Source organism: Vicia villosa, linkage group LG1, assembly GCF_029867415.1.
Source record: "Vicia villosa cultivar HV-30 ecotype Madison, WI linkage group LG1, Vvil1.0, whole genome shotgun sequence".
NCBI classification, from domain to species: domain Eukaryota; kingdom Viridiplantae; phylum Streptophyta; class Magnoliopsida; order Fabales; family Fabaceae; genus Vicia; species Vicia villosa.
Genome location: NC_081180.1, coordinates 149,764,711 through 149,785,705, shown reverse-complemented (window position 1 = coordinate 149,785,705; position 20,995 = coordinate 149,764,711).

Below are 20,995 nucleotides of genomic sequence, written 5' to 3'. Positions count from 1 at the left end.
ACAAGTCAAACACGCATACACAAATTTTGCTACATCACGTTTCAACCCGGGCCACCAAAATAATTTCTTCAAATCTTGATACATTTTAGTAGTCCCGGGATGAATACTCAAACTGCTTCAGTGACCTTCCTCAAGGATCATCTTCTTCATATAGCCATCATCTGGAATAGAAATTCTACCGCGAAACCTAGCACATCTTATTCATCCATTCTAAAGTCACTATCTTCTAATTGATTACCTCCAACCATCACATCTACTAATTACATATCCAACTTTTGGGCTTCTTTGATTCTAGTTAAGAAATCACTATTAATTTTCAGCATTCCAAACATAACACTCGGCGGTGTCCTCTCGCAAACTAAACTCAAGTCTCTGAACTATTCAATTAATTCTAATTCCTTAATCATCATCGTTGACATATACAATGTCTTCCGGCTAAAGGCATCGACTACAACATTAGCTTTACCCGGATGATAATTCAAGCCAAAGTCATAGTCGTTTAACAATTCTAGCCACCTGTTTTGCGTCAAATTCAACTCCTTTTGATCAAACAAATATTTCAAACTTTTATGGTCGCTGAATACTTCAAATCTAGAACCTTAAAGATAATGTCTCCAAATTTTCAACATGAATACTATTGTGGCTAGTTCCAAATCATGCGTAGGATAATTCCTTTCATGAATCCTCAACTGTCTCGACGCGTAAGCTACTACATCATTCTGCATAAGCACACCGCCTAAGCCCACTTTAGAAGCATCATAATACACAATAAAAGATTTTCCAAGATTAGGTAATATTAAAATTAGAGTCGTTGTCAACCTTTTCTTCAGCTCGGCAAAACTTTCTTCACATTGAATATCCCACTCAAACGCTTTACCTTTGCAAGTCAGTTGCGTTAACGGAAGTGCTAACTTCGAAAATCCCACGGTAAATCTCCTATTATAACCAGCCAGCCCCAAAAAGCTTCTAATCCCCGTGACCGATTTTGGAGTTTCCCACTGCAACACTGCATTTACTTTGGATGGATCCACAACAATGCCACTACCTGAAATGACATGAACAAGAAAACTCACCCTCTCTAACCAAAATTCACATTTGGACAACTTTGAATTAAACTTCTTCTCTTTCAAAACCTGCAATACCACTCTCAAATGTTTGGCATGGTCTTCTTCCGACTTAGAGTAAATCAGAATATCATCAATGGATACCACCAGAAGTAAGTATGAAAGATGCGATTCATATATTCCATAAATACTCCTGAAGCGTTAGTAACATCGAAAGGAATCACCAAATACTCATAATGCATGTATCGGGTTCTGAAATTTGTTTTCTGAATATCTCCATCGTTCACTCTAATCTGGTGATAACCTGGTCTCAAGTCAATCTTGCTAAACACACGTGCACCCACCAATTGATCCATCAAGTCATCTATTCTCGAAAGTGAATACTTGTTCTTGATTGTTACTTTATTTAACTGCCTATAATCAACACACAGCCTCATACTTTAGTCTTTCTTTTTCATTAGCAACACCGGATCTCCCCAAGGCGATACACTTGGTCTCACGAACTTCTTCTTAAGTAAATCCTCCAATTGCTTTTTCAAATCTTCCAACTCAGATTCTAACATCCTGTATGGTGCCATGGAAACAGGCCTGGTACCACAGACAAGATCAATAGCAAATTCAACTTCTCTTTCTGGCGTTACATCGGGAATCTCGTTGGGAAAAACTTCAGGAAATTCACGTACCACTTGTAATTCATCAATTGTAGCCTGGTTCTTAATAGATAACGAAGCTATCATTTCTTCCATAGTATTACATATTAGAGCAACGACGCTGAATCGAACTAACTGAAGGTAACCATCCTTCACTCCTGATCACCTGCATGTTACCCATATAGAGGCAACATGCAAACAGAATGAGTGAGATATCATAACAATATAAACAAACGTATGATAACAAGCATATGAAGAATAAGGTCATACATATCTCACCGACTTCACAAAACTATCATCATCCATCAATATGTAAAATGCAAGTATTCAACACAAACAACTTGTTATCACTTCATTGGTCATAAAATACAATGAGACAAATACCGATTCAGATGCATGTGGTACCAACAAGGCATGAACCCTCAACATAATGCCAATAAATAGAGGCAGCAACAGGACATAAGCCCATAATAACTTGCCAATCTAGGCCAATATCAAAGCATAAGCCCTCAATAATGCAATGTATGTTACACTGACATGCAACAACAAGGCATAAGCCTTCTACAAAAGCCAATAAAGGCCATCATCTCATCGTCATCATACAGCTACTTCATATGCTTATAAACAACAATCAGTAAACAATATTCAAGATGTCTTTCTCAAACAATCATCAATTCCAATGCATAAACTTAGAAAATTCAAGTATTCGGTTTTCATAAAAATCAGCTCAAAGACCAGTCAAACATTTCTAGAAATGTATGGAAAATTCACTAAAAATCATGATAAACCATTAGTATACAGGACCTGATTCAGTTTTGAAAAATATAAACTTTTCTTCCAGGTCTCGCTAAGTGCCCTTAGCTTGCTAAGCGAAATATCGATTATGCAGAAAAACTCTGCTACTGCCAGCTACTGTCCAAGCCACTTCCCCCCCCCCCCCCCCCAAAACCCATCCTATGCAACCCAATTTTATGAAAGAATCATATATTCACGTTCCTCTACTCATATAACATCAATTGAGATCATAAAAACGCAATTCTACAACGTCACTTTCGACACCGAATTTACGGTCAAAACATGGAATTTTGTGAAAATCAACAACAAGATCCAAGTTCACAAGATAGGAATCATACAACACATATACATCACATAGAAACAAGTAATTGTCATCAAACATGCATCAATTATCAATTCTATGGATTTCCTATTCAAAACCTAAGAACATCAACATAGAAATCAAAATCCCAACCTATCTACAAATCATCATATCCATCCTTATAGAGTTAGAACCTCACCCTTATCTTGGATCGGAGATTCTGTACTCTTACAATGGATTCATTTCTCTAGCCTCTTTATGCCTCTTCTCCTCTTCTACGATAACTTCTCTTTTCACGTTTTGTCTAACTTCCCTCTTCCCAACTCTCTTTTCTCTCTTATTTTTAGCTAACCCCTTACTAACTTCTACCTCACTATTGGGCTTAACAACAACACCCCACTATTTTTTATGCTAACACAACATATGCCCAATTAATTATTTAATCATTTATTCTATTATTATTATTATTATTCAACTTCTAATAAAATAGCATAAACACTAATGTCTAGTCACACCTTTATGTTTTCACACTTTTAGACATACACCCCTCCAACAACACAAATCCATAAATAAATAAATCACAATTCTATTAAATAATTCACAACCAAATAATTAAGTAATTAAATAAAATAAATAGGCGTTACACTATATTCTTACTACCTTCACTTATTCTCAGAGTCACTATAATATCTATATTCTCATTTTAATTCCATTAAAATCTCAACCCTTTATATTCTATCATTTATTTTTATTTAATTAATCCGTAAAATTACTAATCTCTCCAAATTCCGAAAAATTTAATTAAATTAATAATTCTAATTTTATTAAAATCCCCTAATATTCTCAAATTAAGCCCATGGGTTGGGATGTTAAGCCCATTCGAATCCCTAAGGGTGACGCTGGATTTGTTTATCTAACAATCTCCCCCCTAGTGTCAGCCGGGGGGATTCGAACCCATGACCATGCTCTAATACCACTTGTAGGATCAAGCGCTTACCACTACGCTTAAAGCAATTGCTGTTAGTGAGGGCGCAACTTTATTTGCTTATAGTATGAGCCCTTAGGGGATGCACCTAAATCGAGGTTTGTAAGCTCTCTCTAGGCGCCACGGGTTGGGATGTTAAGCCCATTTGAATCCCTAAGGGTGACGCTGGATTTATTTATCCAACAGAATAATCTAATAATTATATTAATATTATTACCAATACTAATCAACTTATCAACCAACATCAACATAGTAACTTATATCCACATATTCCAACATTTCACAACTTTGAAATTTAATCCGAAATAATTTAATTAAATAATTAATTAAATTATCGGGGCGTTACACATGTAGCATGTTTATCTTCATATTTGTATCAGATCTTAGTTGTTGTAGATTCTTCTTACCTTGTTTAAGCTCATTTGTTCTTTTGGAATTAGTTTTGAAGGTTGTTTGTTTTCGGCTTAGACTTATGGAAAGTTGTATCTCTCTTTAGTGTTATCAAAGGGGAAGAAGTTATAATGAATCTATTATTAGTTTTATACATTTTATGTTGTGGTTTGTGTGCAATGTTTTATGGGGAGCACAGGCGTTTTTGCTTCTAGCTCAAAGTCGACTCAATTAAAAGTGAACGCTTGCCAAGCATAAAAAGGGGAAGATTTTAGATGCATATCCCTAGGAGGTTCGTTGCATGTTCTTATCATATGAAGTGGGAGCACCCCCGATATGATTATTTTGTTGTTTGTTTTATCGCTTTCGTTTATTATCGTTTATTAAGTTTAAAAACTTTAATTCTTGTGCAAAGAAAAACTTTAAAATCTTGAAAAATTGAGTTTTGATCAATTTTATTCAAATCAATCATTTACTCACTCAATGTGATTCTAATCAAATCAAATAGAAGTGACCAAAACATTTCAAAAAAATTTATTCGAATCAGTTTTTACACATTATTCGAATCAGACAATTTCATGTCACTTCTGTCCAATTTGATTGAATCACACTTTGAACATGATTCGAATCACACAACGTCTCAGTATTTTTCAAAGTTTCCTGGAGCAATTGATTTGAATTAATTATTTCACATGATTCGAATCACGATGGCTATGATTATAATCACACATTGTACTTGATTCGAATCAAATGCAAAATGGGTAAAAAATATAGATATCTTTATTCTATTCACTTGCTCGCTTGACTCATTACCTGCATTGACTTTGATTTGAATCTAACCAGTATTTTTCAGTCTTTTGTTTGCTTTATCTCTAGCACATATATAAACTTTTCTCATTTGTTCATGTAATATTTTCATAGTCATTTTGTTAATTTCTGTGAAAAATCAACCAATTCTTTTGAAACTCTTGAATTAAAATTCTTTCATCTTCAGCCTTTTTTTCAATTTCATTTCTTAATCATGAGTGATTGTTAATTGATTAAGGGAGACGTTGTATTGAAACTAATCGTTCTTGAAGATTAGGTAAAGGTTTTTCAGGTTCTTGCAAGATTGGGCATGTTGTCATTCGTGTAGAAAAATTCTAATGAAAAGAAAAAGGACTTCTCTCAAGAATTGCCTTAGTAGTGACTGTGTGGAAGACTATGGATAAGACGGCGTTCTTTTTACATCTTCATACAATTCACCACTCAAGGAATTGGTAGGATCAAGTGGTTACGAAGGCTTGTGGCAGAATTGATGATATTGGAAAATTGTAAAGTAAAGATTGTGTAGAAGAGTTTCGCATTATGCCATATACAAGTCAAGATCCAAATTGAAGAGTTTATTTATTATTTTCTCAGCATTATTATGGATTGGTGATTGTATATACTTTCAAGATATTTGTCAAAATAAAAGGAACAACTATTAAAGTGGATGTAGACTCACGCGAGGAAGATAGAGTCAAACCACTATAAATCCCAGTGTCATCTCTCTATCCCTTACTCTTGAATTTGAATTTCATAGAGTATGCATGCTTAGGTTTAAATTTGGTAATAGCGATTTATTTGATTGAAATCTAAGAAGCATCGTGCTTTTAGAATTCACCTTGTTGATTCATTACTTAATCATATTCCTTGACTTATCCAATTAATCCAATTGCATACGTTGTGTTTCTTCATCTGAGGCATTACGATATTTGTAAAGTAATTTGAGTTGTTACTGATAAATTGGCAATTGAGTATAGTTTCACATTTTCGTTGTGCAAACTTCCACATGCAAACTTTGATAACAACCTCTGGTTATTCTCATTTGAAGAATCAGTTGATTTTGTTTTCAAAAGTCTATTCACCCCCTCTAGACTGTTTTCTTTTGCCATATTTTCACCCAACATGCACTTTGTTCAAAATAAGAATTCGTCTATCCGCCTAAAATACATAAGTAAACTTGGAATAAAAAGGACAATTGGAAGCACATCCTTTTGAAACCCCAAGTAAATAAGCGAAAAGGGTACACTTTGTTGCAAACGGTTATTCGTATTTCATAAATATTTTTCATAATCCCAACGTGGATGAGAAAGAAAAATTGGATGCACATTCTTTTGAAATCTTAGGTAAACGAGCGCAAGGTGCACACCTTGTTCAAACGTTTACTTGTATTCTTCTTAAAAATTATCTAACCAATCAAACCTATTCTTTTTCCGCCTTAGCGCGAATCCAAAACATTTTCACAAAGAACATGTTTATACATTCTATCAATATACAAATAAACGCTTAAGCCTCCCATCCACGAGCATACAAGCAACATTTAACTCCTAGAATGTGATACAAGCATATCCATTCTACCACAATACAAACCAACGCTTAAGTCTCCCACACGCGAGCATACAAGCAACATTTAACCGCTAGAATGCGATCTAAACATTGTTCATTAAAATCAACTAACACATAGTTCTTTTCTACTAAGAACTACGTAGTCTTGAGTTCCTCATCGCACTAGAAGATAGGTAAGAGCGAGATCCAGCATTTCGTCAAACACTCTAATACAAAAACTATTTTTTGATCTTTTGCTTCTTTTTATGATAATACATAATAATCAGAAGGAGACGAATAACATCACTCTAACATTATTTCACAAAACTATATAAATGGTTCCTTTTGAGTATAACGAATATGAAGAGTGCTAATACATTCCCCTTGCATAACCGACTCCCGAATCCTAATTTGGTTACAACGACCATTTTTTTCTTTTTAGAGTTTTATCGTTTATTTCTCTTTCCTTTTAAAATAAATAAGCTTCAGTGGCGACTCTGTTTAAACTTGGAGATTTTTCACACCGCGACAAAATGCTATTAAAGTTCCCGCTATTATAGGCTGAATACCTATAATAACGTTTCTAAGGGCTATTAAAAGTGCCACTTAAAATAGCACGTATCAAAAAGCACTATCATAGCTCTTATTTTTAGATTGAAATTAATAGGCTTTTAATAACGCTTTGTATAAAAAAAATTTTGTAGACATGAAATTATTTTAGCACTTTCTTAAAAAGGACTACTAAAAGTCTATTTTTTTTTTCTTTTTAACATATGAAAGATTTTTGTCGACTCAATAATAAAGTAAAATCAACACATTTATTTTTCTATAAATGTGAATGTCAATACTATTGCATACAAAATATGATCTGAATTTACATTAATCGAAAAAATTAATTACAAATCATATATATATATATATATATATATATATATATATATATATATATATATATATATATATATATATATATATATAAAGTGAGAGTGTAGTGTGTAATCAGATTCATGTGATCAGAGTTATGTGCAGGGAATTTAGTCTTTTTCAAATCCATCTTCATCAAAATTTATAAAACCGTCAGGATCTGTTGGATTAAACCTCCTAAAACTTATAGTTATTCTTGGTTGAATTTTTCTATGGTTTCTCATTCTGTAGTATATCTGTGAATGATCTCCATAAAAATGTTCTTCAAAAAAGTCTAAATGAAGTGAAGTGGAAGTGAATTCATTTAAATTACAGACTAGACATTTCAATTCATGTTCTACAAAATCTTTTTCTATTATGTCTTGTACTGTCTCTAATGTTATTTTTTCTTGAAAATAAGAAAATTTTAATTTCTGTAGAATAATTTTAACTAGATCAGGGTATGGGAATGCCTGAAGTAAATAAGTTATTTTTTCATCAAAATTTTGGATAAACACGAGTCCTGATAATTGTTCGGTGGAGTTAAGTTCAGAATAATCAAATCCAAAGTAATTTAAAAAATACCTCTGTGTTATGAAATTAAAATTTTTATTTTAAAGTTCCATAATGTAAGTTTATTTTCTTTTGAGTGAAAAGTGTTTTTGTTTTATATTCATATTCATTCTTCCTATTGCTTGTTTCTCTTGAGGTATGAGTTCTTCACACTTGTTTAACTTATTTATTTATGTTTATTCTTATTACTAGTAAATAGTCTTTGTTTATCTAAGAATCTCACCTTTTCATCCCTAACCTACTTCCACAGAGTTTCTTCCAGAGACAACCTCTGCGTCAATGTTCCTTATCGTCTAAGAACCTCATCCTAGCGGTACTATTTTTCCCTCTTGAGTTTCCCTATCGGATTATTTCTTTAGACTAGAACACATTCGGTTCAAGCAGGATTTACGTCTTTTGATTGTGAGATAAATATGAATTAATACTAGTAATACAAATAAACATACATAAACAAGTTAAACTAATTGCTTAAAAACTCATACCTTTTGAGAGCAATAGGAATTAGGAATAAGGAATTTAGTGTTGGAAATTGAGACTAAGCATGTTTAAAAGCATAGATTATATTTGATTGCATATGAAGGGTTATGAGTAGTGGTGTATTTACAAACATCATGAGAGCTTCCTTTTATAGGTGAAGAGGAAGTCTCTAAAGAACAATACTTTATTATTTTTACATTACACAAAGATAAGGTACTAATTTCTAACCTTATCTAATGCAATGTTTACTCTAATACAAACAAAACACCTTTACCTAACTTTACTTATTAGTAATGTACATGATAAAAGTTGAAAGGGACATGCCCCTTTTCATAGTCTTGTGTGTCAGGATTACCCTTTTATATCTTGGAAGGGTCAAGTAATTGTTCCCTTAATAATTATCTTTTTCAGCCTTTTACCTGTCGGCAATAATTTCTTCAATTTTACGTCATCAGAGACATATCCTTTTTTGTAATTTACACAATTAAAGGATTATCTTGTGAGGATTCTGAAGATACTGATCTTTTTCCCCAGGATGTGCTTCTTCTACTATATGCCTCTACCAATTTCTGCCTTGAATATTTGACTTCAAAAGGGAAAAAGAAATTTTTTGTAATACTGAATTACAATAAATTCTCCCCGTTTTATCTTCTTTTAGAAGATTCTTTTTGTTCATTTTGTATTTGGACCAGCCAAAGTCTTTGGAAATTATTTTGGCTCTAGCAATTTTTATTTGCTGTGGGAGGTCTTCCAAGTGTAAGGTCTTTGGACCAGAATTTTGTACTTGGATTTCTTCGAATTCAATATCCAAGTTCTTGAAATATAGCCAAATTAAATGATGACTCGGACAGTTATTGTGAAAATCTGGACATAACGATGTTATTTCCAGTTTCGCATTTTGTGGAAATTTTGGAGTTTTGGTTTCTAATGTGTCTGCTAGGAATGCTGGTAAATATGGATTGAAGTCATATAATGGTGGTACATTAATTACACTTATTAGTCCATGTTTAAGTAAATTAGTTAATGATATAGGTTAATCTCTTAATTTGAATGTTTTAAAAGTTGGCAAAGAGATTCTTGCCTTCCTAATGGCATAATCCAATTGACAATAACATTCACCCTCTTGATTTTCAGGGCAATGTTCAAACATGTTTTGGCATTGTTTATAATTATTGTAAACAAAATCCCATTCAGTGGAGATTCCGTTGTGAATAATTTGGTTGTTACAAATTTGGCCCAAGGCTTCTTGTAACAAAATAAATGTTTTTATTCCCATTTCTTCTACAGAAGTCTTGGGAGGTGTCTGAGTTGATGGTTTTCCCAAATTTACCAAACTTGTGGTGATTTTTGGGTTTTTTTGTAGAATTTAATGTTTCACTGAAAGTTTTTCGTTATTTCAGTGGAATTTGTGGTCTTAAGGAAACTTCTTTTCCTTTGCCTTTAGGAACAATGTTTTGAGTTTCATGTAAAAATTCTTGGTATCCAAAGGTTTCCAAGTGTTTTAAATAATTTTGTTATTTAAGAACTCGTGGTGATATGATAATATCATTTCCACAATTCTTAATTACCGTGTCTATGGCCTCTTGTATATCATAGAATCCTTTATACAAGGGTTGACCATATCTTGAAAATAATTTAATTTCTTCAATTAATTGGACCATTTCTTCCCAATCTAAATAAACTCCAGCTTTTGGACCAGTGAATAATGTATAGCAAACAAATGGTTTTTTGCTAAAATGTCTTCCAGTAGCAAAATAAGATGCTAATGCATTTATTACTGCTACTTTCTTAGTGTTACCTTGAGATGTGGTGGATAAGTTCCAAATGTTGTCTAAAAGACATGTTTCTTCTTCTTTGAGCTGATTTCTCAAAGATGTTTTGAATTATTCCTTTTCAGAAAATGTCTTTAATTTGGTTACATCAAAGTCAATGACTTTGCCTGCCATTTGTAATGTCTGAATTTCCTGTATTTTTCTGAAAAAATTCAGGCACATGTTAATTCACACCCATCAGTTTCTATAATTAAATAATCTGATTCTAATGGTAAAGCTAATGGTTCTAATGCTTTAATTTGTTCTTTCAATTGTTGAACTATTTTGATGTCTTGATCATTGAATTTTCTAACTCCTTTTTGTTGTGCCTTATTATATAAGGGAGAAGTTAATTTAGACAAATTTTTGAAATATGGCCTAACATAATTTACTAATCCTAGAAAAGATTGTAATTGTTTTAAGTCTTCCAATTTATCTGGAAATTCTAAAATCTTTCTAGAAATACGAGGTTGTAATTTAATAGTTCCATTTCCTATTTCCGCCCCTAAAAAAGAGATATAATTTTTTCCAATTTCAATTTTCTTTTTTGATATTATTAAACCATGTTTTCCAAATAAGAAAAAAATTATATATAAATGTTCTAGATGTTCTTTTTCAGATTTAGAAAAAATAAGAACATCATCAATATAACACAAGTAAAATTGTAACATTCCTTAAAAATGTCATCCATCATTCTCTGGAAAATTTGTGGAGCATTTTTAAGTCCAAATGGCATAACTAGTCATTCAAAATATCCTAATGGACAAGAAAAAATTGTCCACTCAATGCTATCTTTATGCATTTTTACTTGCCAAAAGCCTGATTTTAGATCAAATTTAGAAAACCAGTTTTTACCTTGAATTTTGTTAATTAAAGTGTCTTTGTCAGGTATACAATATCCGTCTTCAAATGTATTGCCATTTAATCTTCTATAATCAAAAACCATTCTAGATTGTCCTCTTTTCTTTTCTTTTCTGCTTCTTTTTGACCAATAAAAGCAGGGGTTCTATGTCTAGAATTTGATTTTTGAATAATTCCCAATTTCAACAATTGGTTAATGTGCATTTTAAATTCTTCTTGTTCCCAATTACCATACTTGAAATTAGGTGATTTAATAGTAATATCTGGGTTGATAATTTCTAACTTACATAGAGTTTTATTTCTTTCCCAAAATTTTGTAGGATTTTCTCCTATTATTTCAATTTTTTCTAATTTTTTAATTATGTGTTCTAGGTCATAATTTTGTAGGTTTTTCGTGAAATGTGTAGTATCTATTAAGTGTAACTCACTTTCTATACCATTGTCTATGTCTAAATCTAAATCTTGTTGTTATATAATTTTGCAAGAACATTCATCCTTATTTCCCTTGCAATTGCAGGTTTCAGATTTTTATTTGTGGTTTAAAGTTTGAAATAATAGTTATTAATGAACAATTTTTACTTATTGTCACATAATCCTTATTAATACTAATTTGTCCAGAATTATGAAGAATAAAGTCTAATCCCATAATAACAGAAACAGAAAGATTAAAATCTCTAACCCAAATTTTTGGCCATTAACAATTTTATTTTTTAAACCCTCTGAGATTATTTTGACATCTATAGTAGATGAAGTTGCTCTAGAGTCTACTAAAATTGGTAAAGTGTTTGATAACCATGAATATTAATTTTTCCTAATATTATAATTTGTATCAATTTTTCTTTCTTGCAAATTAGTGGGACAGGAATTTCACAAGGTTTTTCTATATTATTTATAATGTTAACTTCTTCCTGAGTAATTTTGGTTAATTTAAAATTATTTTCATAGGCTGGTAATTTTCCTTTTTCAATAATTTCTGTTAATTTTTTAATTTTTGCTTCTAGACATTCAAGTCTTGCTTCTAATTTGTCTACCTTATTTTCTAAGTTTTTAAATTTGGTTTCTACCCTATTTTCTGAATAATTTTTATCTTTTGGAGGGTTTTAATTTTCTAAGATTTCTTGAATTTTGTTTTCTATGCTAAAATGTTTTTTAATGCAATTTGAACATATTTGCTTTAAACAAATTTGGCATTTCCATCTTTTATCAAAGGAAGAAAACCAATTACATTTAAAGCATCTAATGTTGTCACTTCCAGCTTTGTAGTTCCAATTATGGTCACAATCTAAAGGTTTATTTTTTGGCTCCATTATTTTATTTAAAAGTGAATTTTTTCAAATTTTCTAGCAGAATATAATTATTATTATTTTCATCTTCGGAAGGAATTTCAATTTCTTCATTTTCTATTCCTTCTAGGGAGCAAATACTCCAAATTTCAGAGTTGTTTGAAATATCTGAAGTTATTTCAAAAATATCTTCATTTATAGTACATATGAGATTTGATTCTCTTGTAAATAAATTTTGTTTGTTTGGACAAACAAAAGATAAATGTACAAGTTTGCTACAAGCAAAACAAGTAATTGTATTTCTATAAGTCTTGTTAGGGTTATATTTTCTAACATGTTTTTCTTTGTTTAAATACAGTTTCCTGGCATTAGATTTTCTTAAGTAATTTTTCTTTACATAATTTCTTTTAAATCTAGGCTGATTCTTCTTATTTTTATCATCCGGAGGCTTGCCATATTGTTGGGGAGTATAAATTTGTTTATAGAACCCTACATTCTTTTTGAATTTGAATATAAGTACATTTCTTTTTTAATTCAGAAATAATGTATTGTATTCTTATTCCAATGTTATCAAATTCATTATGAATTTCTAATTTATTCCAATTTTCATGAATTTCGTGACCTAATGGTCCTGGTAATTTGGTAAATAATCTTTCTCCTAATTCTATAAAAAAGTAGTTTCCTGAAGTGCTTGCTAAGGCATAAAAATCTTGTAAAAATTCTATTATATGATTCCAATCATATAATTGAATTTGTTCTAAATCTCTCATGGCTTCAGCCTGTCTCATGGTTAGTCCTACATTGGCATCTTCGCCTGTAATAATTTTGTGTATTAAATATGTAAAATTGTGAATATTATTTTCTTGAGTTACTAATTCTGCTAATTTTTTTGGAAAATTAGCTTTAAATGCTTCCCAAGCAGCTCTAGCTATATCTCCTAGATAATTTTCAGCAATTTTAATTATTTCTTCACCTGTTGTAATGTTATAATGTTTGCTTTCATAATCTCTAATTACCAAAGAAGTCCATTGTTCAATGTATGTATCTAAAAGTTGTGGATGGATATTAGTAATATTTAACATAACTTGTTCATATCCATACAAATTAATTTCGTTGGGGTTTCTTTTTCCTAGTGTCCTTAAGTTATGGTTGTTATTAGTGTAGATAGCCACAGTCAATTTTGAAGGGTGTCCTATAGAGTAACCCATTTGAGTTGGTCTACTATTTGGAAATATAGATGTAGCAGAGTTGCTAGATTCTTCATCCACTAAATTCTTTTCTGAGTAGTTTATCTCAGAATTTTCTTTTTCTACATTTTTAGTTTCTTCGAATAAATTTTTTAGACTTTGCACGTCTTCCAAATACTTTTCCATAAGGAATTTTATGTTAGTATTCATATTTGCTAATTCAATTTCTGTATTGTATTTTTCCATTAAAAGTTCATCATTCTTAATTTTTTGAAATTCTTTTAGTGTTAAGACTTTTTCAGTCATCTTCACTAGTTTGTTTATGGGTTTCCTCATAATTTTTAAATCTTAAGGCTAAACAATCTTTGGTAGTATAAGTCACAACCTCTGTAGGTGTTAATGTTTCAGCTTCAGTTGGAATATTGTTTTTAATTTTCCATTCCTCTCCAGCTAAAAGAGAATGAGAAATTAGTTCTGGACCTAAAAAATTAATTCCTCTTGATGTAATTGTTTTAACCATATCATCAATTTTCAGTTTAAATTTTGGTGAGACTTGTGTTGATAATTTTCCAAGAAAAATAATGTGTATCACAATATTTGATCCCTTAAAATTTTTAAATCTATTACTCTTAACTCGAATTTTAATGTATTTTAAGTCCTTAATTCCTATGGTAAAATTTGGGCATAAATAATGGATTCCACAGTTATTATTCATGTCTACTTCAATTACTCCCATAATTTGTCTATTTAGTTCTGGATACCTAGTATCTAATATGGCTATTAGTACTTTGGCACCATTTTGTTTCATTACTAAATCTCTTACACTAATTGTAATTAATCCTAAATGTACATAACTCATTTGTTTTTTATTTAGTTGATTTATACTGTCATTTGTTAATAATCCAAATTCTTCAATATGACCATCTGGTAATTCTAGCATTTCTGACCTATGTGTTCTAATTAAGCTTGAATTATTTTGAAGGAATCCAGACCTATATAGTTGGGTTGGTCTTAAGAGATTAATGTGGTCATTTGTCATAATTTCTAAGTCTTTATTAGTGTCCACAATTTGTTCTAATTGATAAGCATGTTTATTTTCTTTCCTATCTAAAAGTTTATTTAAGTAGGAAGTATTTTGAGTTTGGCTTAAAGTGGTAGTCCTAGATGAGCTAGCCTTCTCATCCATTATTGTTCTAGGTCGGCCAATAAAAGGATTCATATTTTTAAATGTTTTTTAACTTCTTCTGTGTTATAAGTTAAGAAGTTTTTGGTTCTTGTACTCCTTGTTTTTCTTTCAATACTTATTTGTGAAAAAATTTCAGCTAAAGAATTTATAGATACCTTTAACTCTTCTGACCCATTAATTGGAGTTTTATTGTTTACCTGCTCCTTTAAAATCATTAAAATTTGTTTATGGTAATTTATATTTTCTCTTAATAATTGTTCTAAAATTTCTAATTTATATATATATATATATATATATATATATATATATATATATATATATATATATATATATATATATATATATATATATACACTAAATTCATATTATAATTTATGCCAACTAGTTAAAACCCAACTCAAGGGCCACAACAAATTAACTAATAACAAATACTCAATGTGCAATTACAATTCAATAATTTTAAACCTCCATTCCTTTGAAAAGAGATCAGGTTTTATCATTGATATATTTTTTCAGTGCAATAAAACTCCTAATGATAAACTAAGTGTTGATTTTAAATTTTTTTTTATAAGCAAGATTCATTACTAAACAAGTATTAGGGGTATTCGAACCCGCTTACAAAAATCGAGAAAAGACTCGAAAAAGAAAGATTTCCCACCAACTTTTTTTTTTAGAAAGCAAAAATCAATAACGGAAGAACTAGGGGTTCTTCAACCCTCTTACAAAAGCCGGAAAAAGCCGACCCAAGAAAAATTACCAACCAAATAACCCATTATGAAATGAAGAACAAAGGGTCCTTAATAAACTCATAAAAAGAGTATTTGGAATGGGTAATATTTCCACAAAAAGACCACCTCCATATAAGCAATTTAATATTCCAAACGACATTATTAACGCTCCAACTATCATTCCTAAAACACACCCCATTCCTTAAAAGCCACAAATGCCACGTTGTCGCTAGCCACACAACACCCTCCTTTTTATGCCTCACCTTCATACAATCAAAAAATTCGTACCATTCCATGAAGTTGGCTAAACAAGCTTCCTCTCTATTTTCCTCTTTACCAACCCACAAAGCCACCTCCCTCCAAATATTTTTCACCACCGAACACTTAAAAAAGAAATGGTTTCTATCTTCCGAACAACTACCACATAAAATGCATAATAAATTATCATTAGAGAAAGACAAACCTTTAGAAGACAAAAGGTCCTTAGTTGGAAGCTTGTTGAGAAAAAGTCTCCAACCAAAAGCTTTTATTTTCAAAGGAACATCCATTTTCCATAACAACCCAAAAGCATCATCACACTTATTTTTCGGACCAAACGGAATACGCGATTGTTCGAGGAACTTGTAACAAGAAGCTACCGAAAAATCCATACTAGAATTCGCAAGCCACTCCACTTCATCCTTTCCTTCCGACCAACCCCTAAAAGTCTCCAACCGCTCCATTAAAGCACAAAAGTTCTCCCTTAACCCGCTACTATCCACGGAGTCAATCGAAATACCAAGATTACTCCAATGCCAACAACCCTCTTTCCATCCTCCCATTGCCGCCACCGACACATACTTCAAACAAGAAGCCTTGTATAATTCCGGAAAAAAATCTTTCAACACCATATCCTCCAACCACCTAGCTTCCCAAAAAGAAGTAGTATATCCATCATGAATGAAAAACCTACAATTCTCAACCAAGGGATCCAACAAAAAACAACTACCAATCTTTAATAAGTCCTTCCACCAAAAAGAACAAGATGAAGGAATTTTAATGCTATTATCACCACTAAAGACCTTAATAGAAATATCTCCATACCTCGCTTTCAAAATGTTATACCACAAAGAATTTTGACCTTGAATAATTCTCCACCTCCATTTATTAATAAGAGCTAAATTAAATAAAGCGATATTTTTCACTTCGAGCCCTCCTTTCACCAAAGGTAAATTAACATCTTCCCACCTCACCCAATGAATGGTTCTCTTTTCCCTCACTCCCCCCCACAAGAACTTGTTTTGGATGCTTGTAAATTTTTTCACAATCTTGATAGGAGCTTTAAAAAAGGATAAAGTGAAAATAGTTAAAGAACTAAGCACGGACTTTAAAAGAGTAATTCTACCTCCCAAGTTCAAAAAACGATTAGTCCATCCTTCCAAACGCTTCTTCATCTTGAGAACAAGAGGATTCCACGTGGATTCCTTCCTCGGATTGAAACCAACGGGTATGCCAAGAAAGTAGAAGTTGCTATCTTCCCTCCTACAAGAAAACAAGTGAGAAACCGCCTCCAAGAAATAGATATTAGAGTTAATTCCAATCAACTTGCTTTTGTTATAATTAATGCCTAATCCCGATACTATTTCGAAAGCCCGAAGCACCGCTTTTATAGCCCACACATGCCTCCAACTTCCTTCCCCCACAATTAAAGTATCATCCGCAAATTGAAGCAATTCCACCTTACAAGAACCTCGGATATCAAAACTATGGAATTCACCAATATCAATGGACTTCCTCACAAGACCCGCAAATCCTTCCGCCACAATCACAAAAAGAAAAGGAGATAGAGGATCGCCTTGCCTCAAACCACGAGAAACCAAAAACTCCTTCGTTGGACTCCCATTAACAAGAACCGACATACTACTATTGAACACAAAAAGCTTCATCCAATGCAACCATTTTTCTCCGAACCCCATCCTCCTAAGCATGTAACGGAGGAAATTCCAACTAACTTTATCATATGCTTTCTCAAAATCAACTTTAAAAAGCATACAATTTTTACCTTCTTTTCTCGCAAAATCCACCACTTCATTCGCTACTAACACTCCATCCAACAATTGTCTCCCGGGAACAAAGGCACTTTGGCAAGGAGAGATGATAGAATTAAGCACCCTTTTCAATCTACCCGCCAACAACTTAGCCACCACCTTGTACATGCATCCCACCAAGCATATAGGCCTATAATCATCCAAAGTTAAAGGATTAGTAACTTTTGGAATTAAGGAAAGAAAGGATGAAGTAATGGCCTTTGAAATAGATCTTCCGTCAAACACATGGTTAAAGAATTTCATAAAATCATGAAACTTAACCAAGATTTCCCACCAAATTATAAAAGTTACACTTGGATAAAGAAATTTTACCTACGCTCAACCACTTCCACAGTTTCAATTTTATATTTCATTCTAACTATTCCCAACCAGACACTTATGTCCATCCAAATCTGTCTAGAAAAGTTTCAATTTTATATTGCATTCTAACTATTCCCAACCAGACACTTATGTCCATCCAAATCTGTCTAGAAAAGGAACAATCCATGAAGAGGTGGCACGCATCTTCGTTACCCCGCGACAAAAAACACACCGAGGCTCCAAGTTTAAAGCTCAGATCAATACGAGTTTAAGACGTGAAACTGTGATAAGTGACGATATTACATAAATTGGTATGCTACAAGTTTAAAACCACAGAAATTAGTTGACAAAAAACATTAAAAAAAGGCTACTAAGGGATGAAAATGAAAATACTTGTCAGGCCTGCACAATTATAGAAGTTTATGGATGCAAAATAAACATTCATATTTGAAACATAGAAGTCTTCAAAAGTAAAAAAGAGAGTCCCAAAATTTTAGACTTTCATGCATATTTATTTTTGTCTACTCTTGATCTTCTCTTATCTATTTATCCAATTGGTATTTCTGCTATGAGCCTATGTCATTGGTAATTAAAGGCTGAATAATGACATTTTTTTTCTTTATGAATTATAGTTGTCAGGTCAAATCAGGCAGCTGATTAGGATCTGCTTACTCATATTCAGTGTTTTAAAAACCGGACCGGTCATCGAACCGGTGAGGATACTGGATCACTGATTTATCGGTCGAACCACTGGGTCACTGGTCGAACCGCACGACTAAACCGGATTAAACCGGATAACTCGGTTGAATAGACCTGTCATTATATAGGTATAAAACCGGTTGAACCGGATGATTCAGTCTCTAAAAAAATATAACTAGCTTTTAAATTTTTTAAAAATATCATATCATAAATTCACAATTTCATAACTTAAATTCAAATTTTAAAGAAAGGTATCACACATAACAAAATACTAAAAAATTACAAAGTCTAACCGCCAACAAAGTCTAATTACAATATAATCTAAACAAAGTCTAATTACAACATAATCTAATTGAATAGTTTATAACAAAATAACTCCAATATGTACCAAATTTAATTCAAAATAGGATCCTCCTAAAAAGAAAATCAAATAAAATTCAATATGTTTATGCTATTTAAGAAAATTTATTAGCAAAGTTAACAAATAGACAATAAAGTTTTTAATTTGTCACTAACAAAAAAAATTATGTGAGAATGCTATTTAAGTAATACACTACTAAATATATTTAAAAAAATGTTAAAAAAAAAGTTTTAAAAAAATGTTAAAAAAAAAATTTAAAAAAAGAGTTTAAAATAAAGTTTAAAAAAAAACAAAAAAATAAGCAATTAAATCGCTGGTTTTCCGGTTTTTACCGGTTTTCACCGGTTCCCACCGGTTTGAAGGCATACCCGATCTGACTATTGAACCAGACCGGTTACCTGGCCGGTTCCCGGTTCGACCGGTCCGATTTTTAAAACACTGCTCATATTTTAAGGAGTCTTGCTAATCATAATGGTGATTAGGAGTAGGTCATAACAAATTTTGAGTTTATGACAAAACGGGAATGTCATAACAAAGTAATGAACTCATTTAATGTCGTTGTAGAAAATTGACGCAAATAATGACATGAAACTGACCCAGAAACATTGACCCTAAAAATAATTTGAATAAATGGAATAGTAAAATGGAGCAATTCTTGCATGGACACGACCCTAAATCCATATTCTTAGGCACAACCAATAAGAAAGAGTCTTTTTTAAATTTATTTTAATTTTATTGGTTGTGTGTAAAACAATTTCTTAGGTATGTGTCCACCTAAGAATTTTCCTAGTAAAATGTCAATGTATGCGTCGGTGTTTATACGTGTCAGACACATGCACATCTTCAATCTAAAGTGTTAGCTTTGCATACGATTTAAGCTCATATTATACCCTTAAAAATAATTTACGTGATAAATGAAATTTTTCCTTTATGGTGAAATTCTTGGCTATTTCTATCAGATGATCCTAAATTCTTTTTTAAGCTAGTAAACTGTTTCTCCTATTTGACAATGACTGTTATGAAGGATCGCAACTATAAGAAAACATAAAAAACTTTAGAAATGCGATCTTTAGTCTGAATTCTACCTTACCACTGTATCCAAAATTTCTGAGTAAGGTACATGTTTCTTGACATTCCAAACATTTCCATCAAAAGGCATGAACACAATGAATCGAACATTACAACACAAATTTCATTGAACACAAATTGAAGGTAACAGATCAAACTACTCTCTTCTGATATATATTGACTTGCAAAGGATTTGTTGCAAAAGTAAAAAATTAGGTTACAAAGAGAGGGTCTTTATATAGAGACCAGGGAAACATAAATAGACATAACAGTTAATGATTAACTATTTCCTATGAAAGTTTGTCTGCCCTAGAGAATCTGACTTTTGGCTTTCCAAGACTGCATTTAAATTTATCCAACACAAATTTCATTGTTGTTGGATCCACGCATTACAAACAATTGACCTGGAATGCAACAGAAACATACAAACGCATTCAAACGTTTCAATCAACAATATGTGAATGCCTTTATGAGTTAGTCAACAGGGAAGCTCCTGATATGGAGGTGAATCCAATGTTGTCTATCGCAAATCCTGATATGGTTACCAAAGTGAAAAACGTGAAAAAGATAAAGAAATAAGACCAAACATATACCTTAACCGGATTATAGCCAAGATCTACAACGACATTAATTGAATCTATTACTTTGTTATGCCCTTTCTGTCTCGTCATAAACTCAAAATTTGTAGGATCTCAAAAATCTAAGATCTGCTTACTCATTTTGGGATAGAGAACGTTCTTTTTATCTCAATGACGTTGTAGCAAAACTGTAGATTTTTTAATGTAGGATTAGGAGTAGGTCACTTATAATAAATCAATGGTGTCTTAGGGTTTGAAGGAGTTGACATAGAAAGTCGATGAATTTTTAGAAAATCCATAAATTGGGAGGTTAACTCCACAAATTGTGTCTGATAGATTCTTTTGTGTTTAGACTTTTT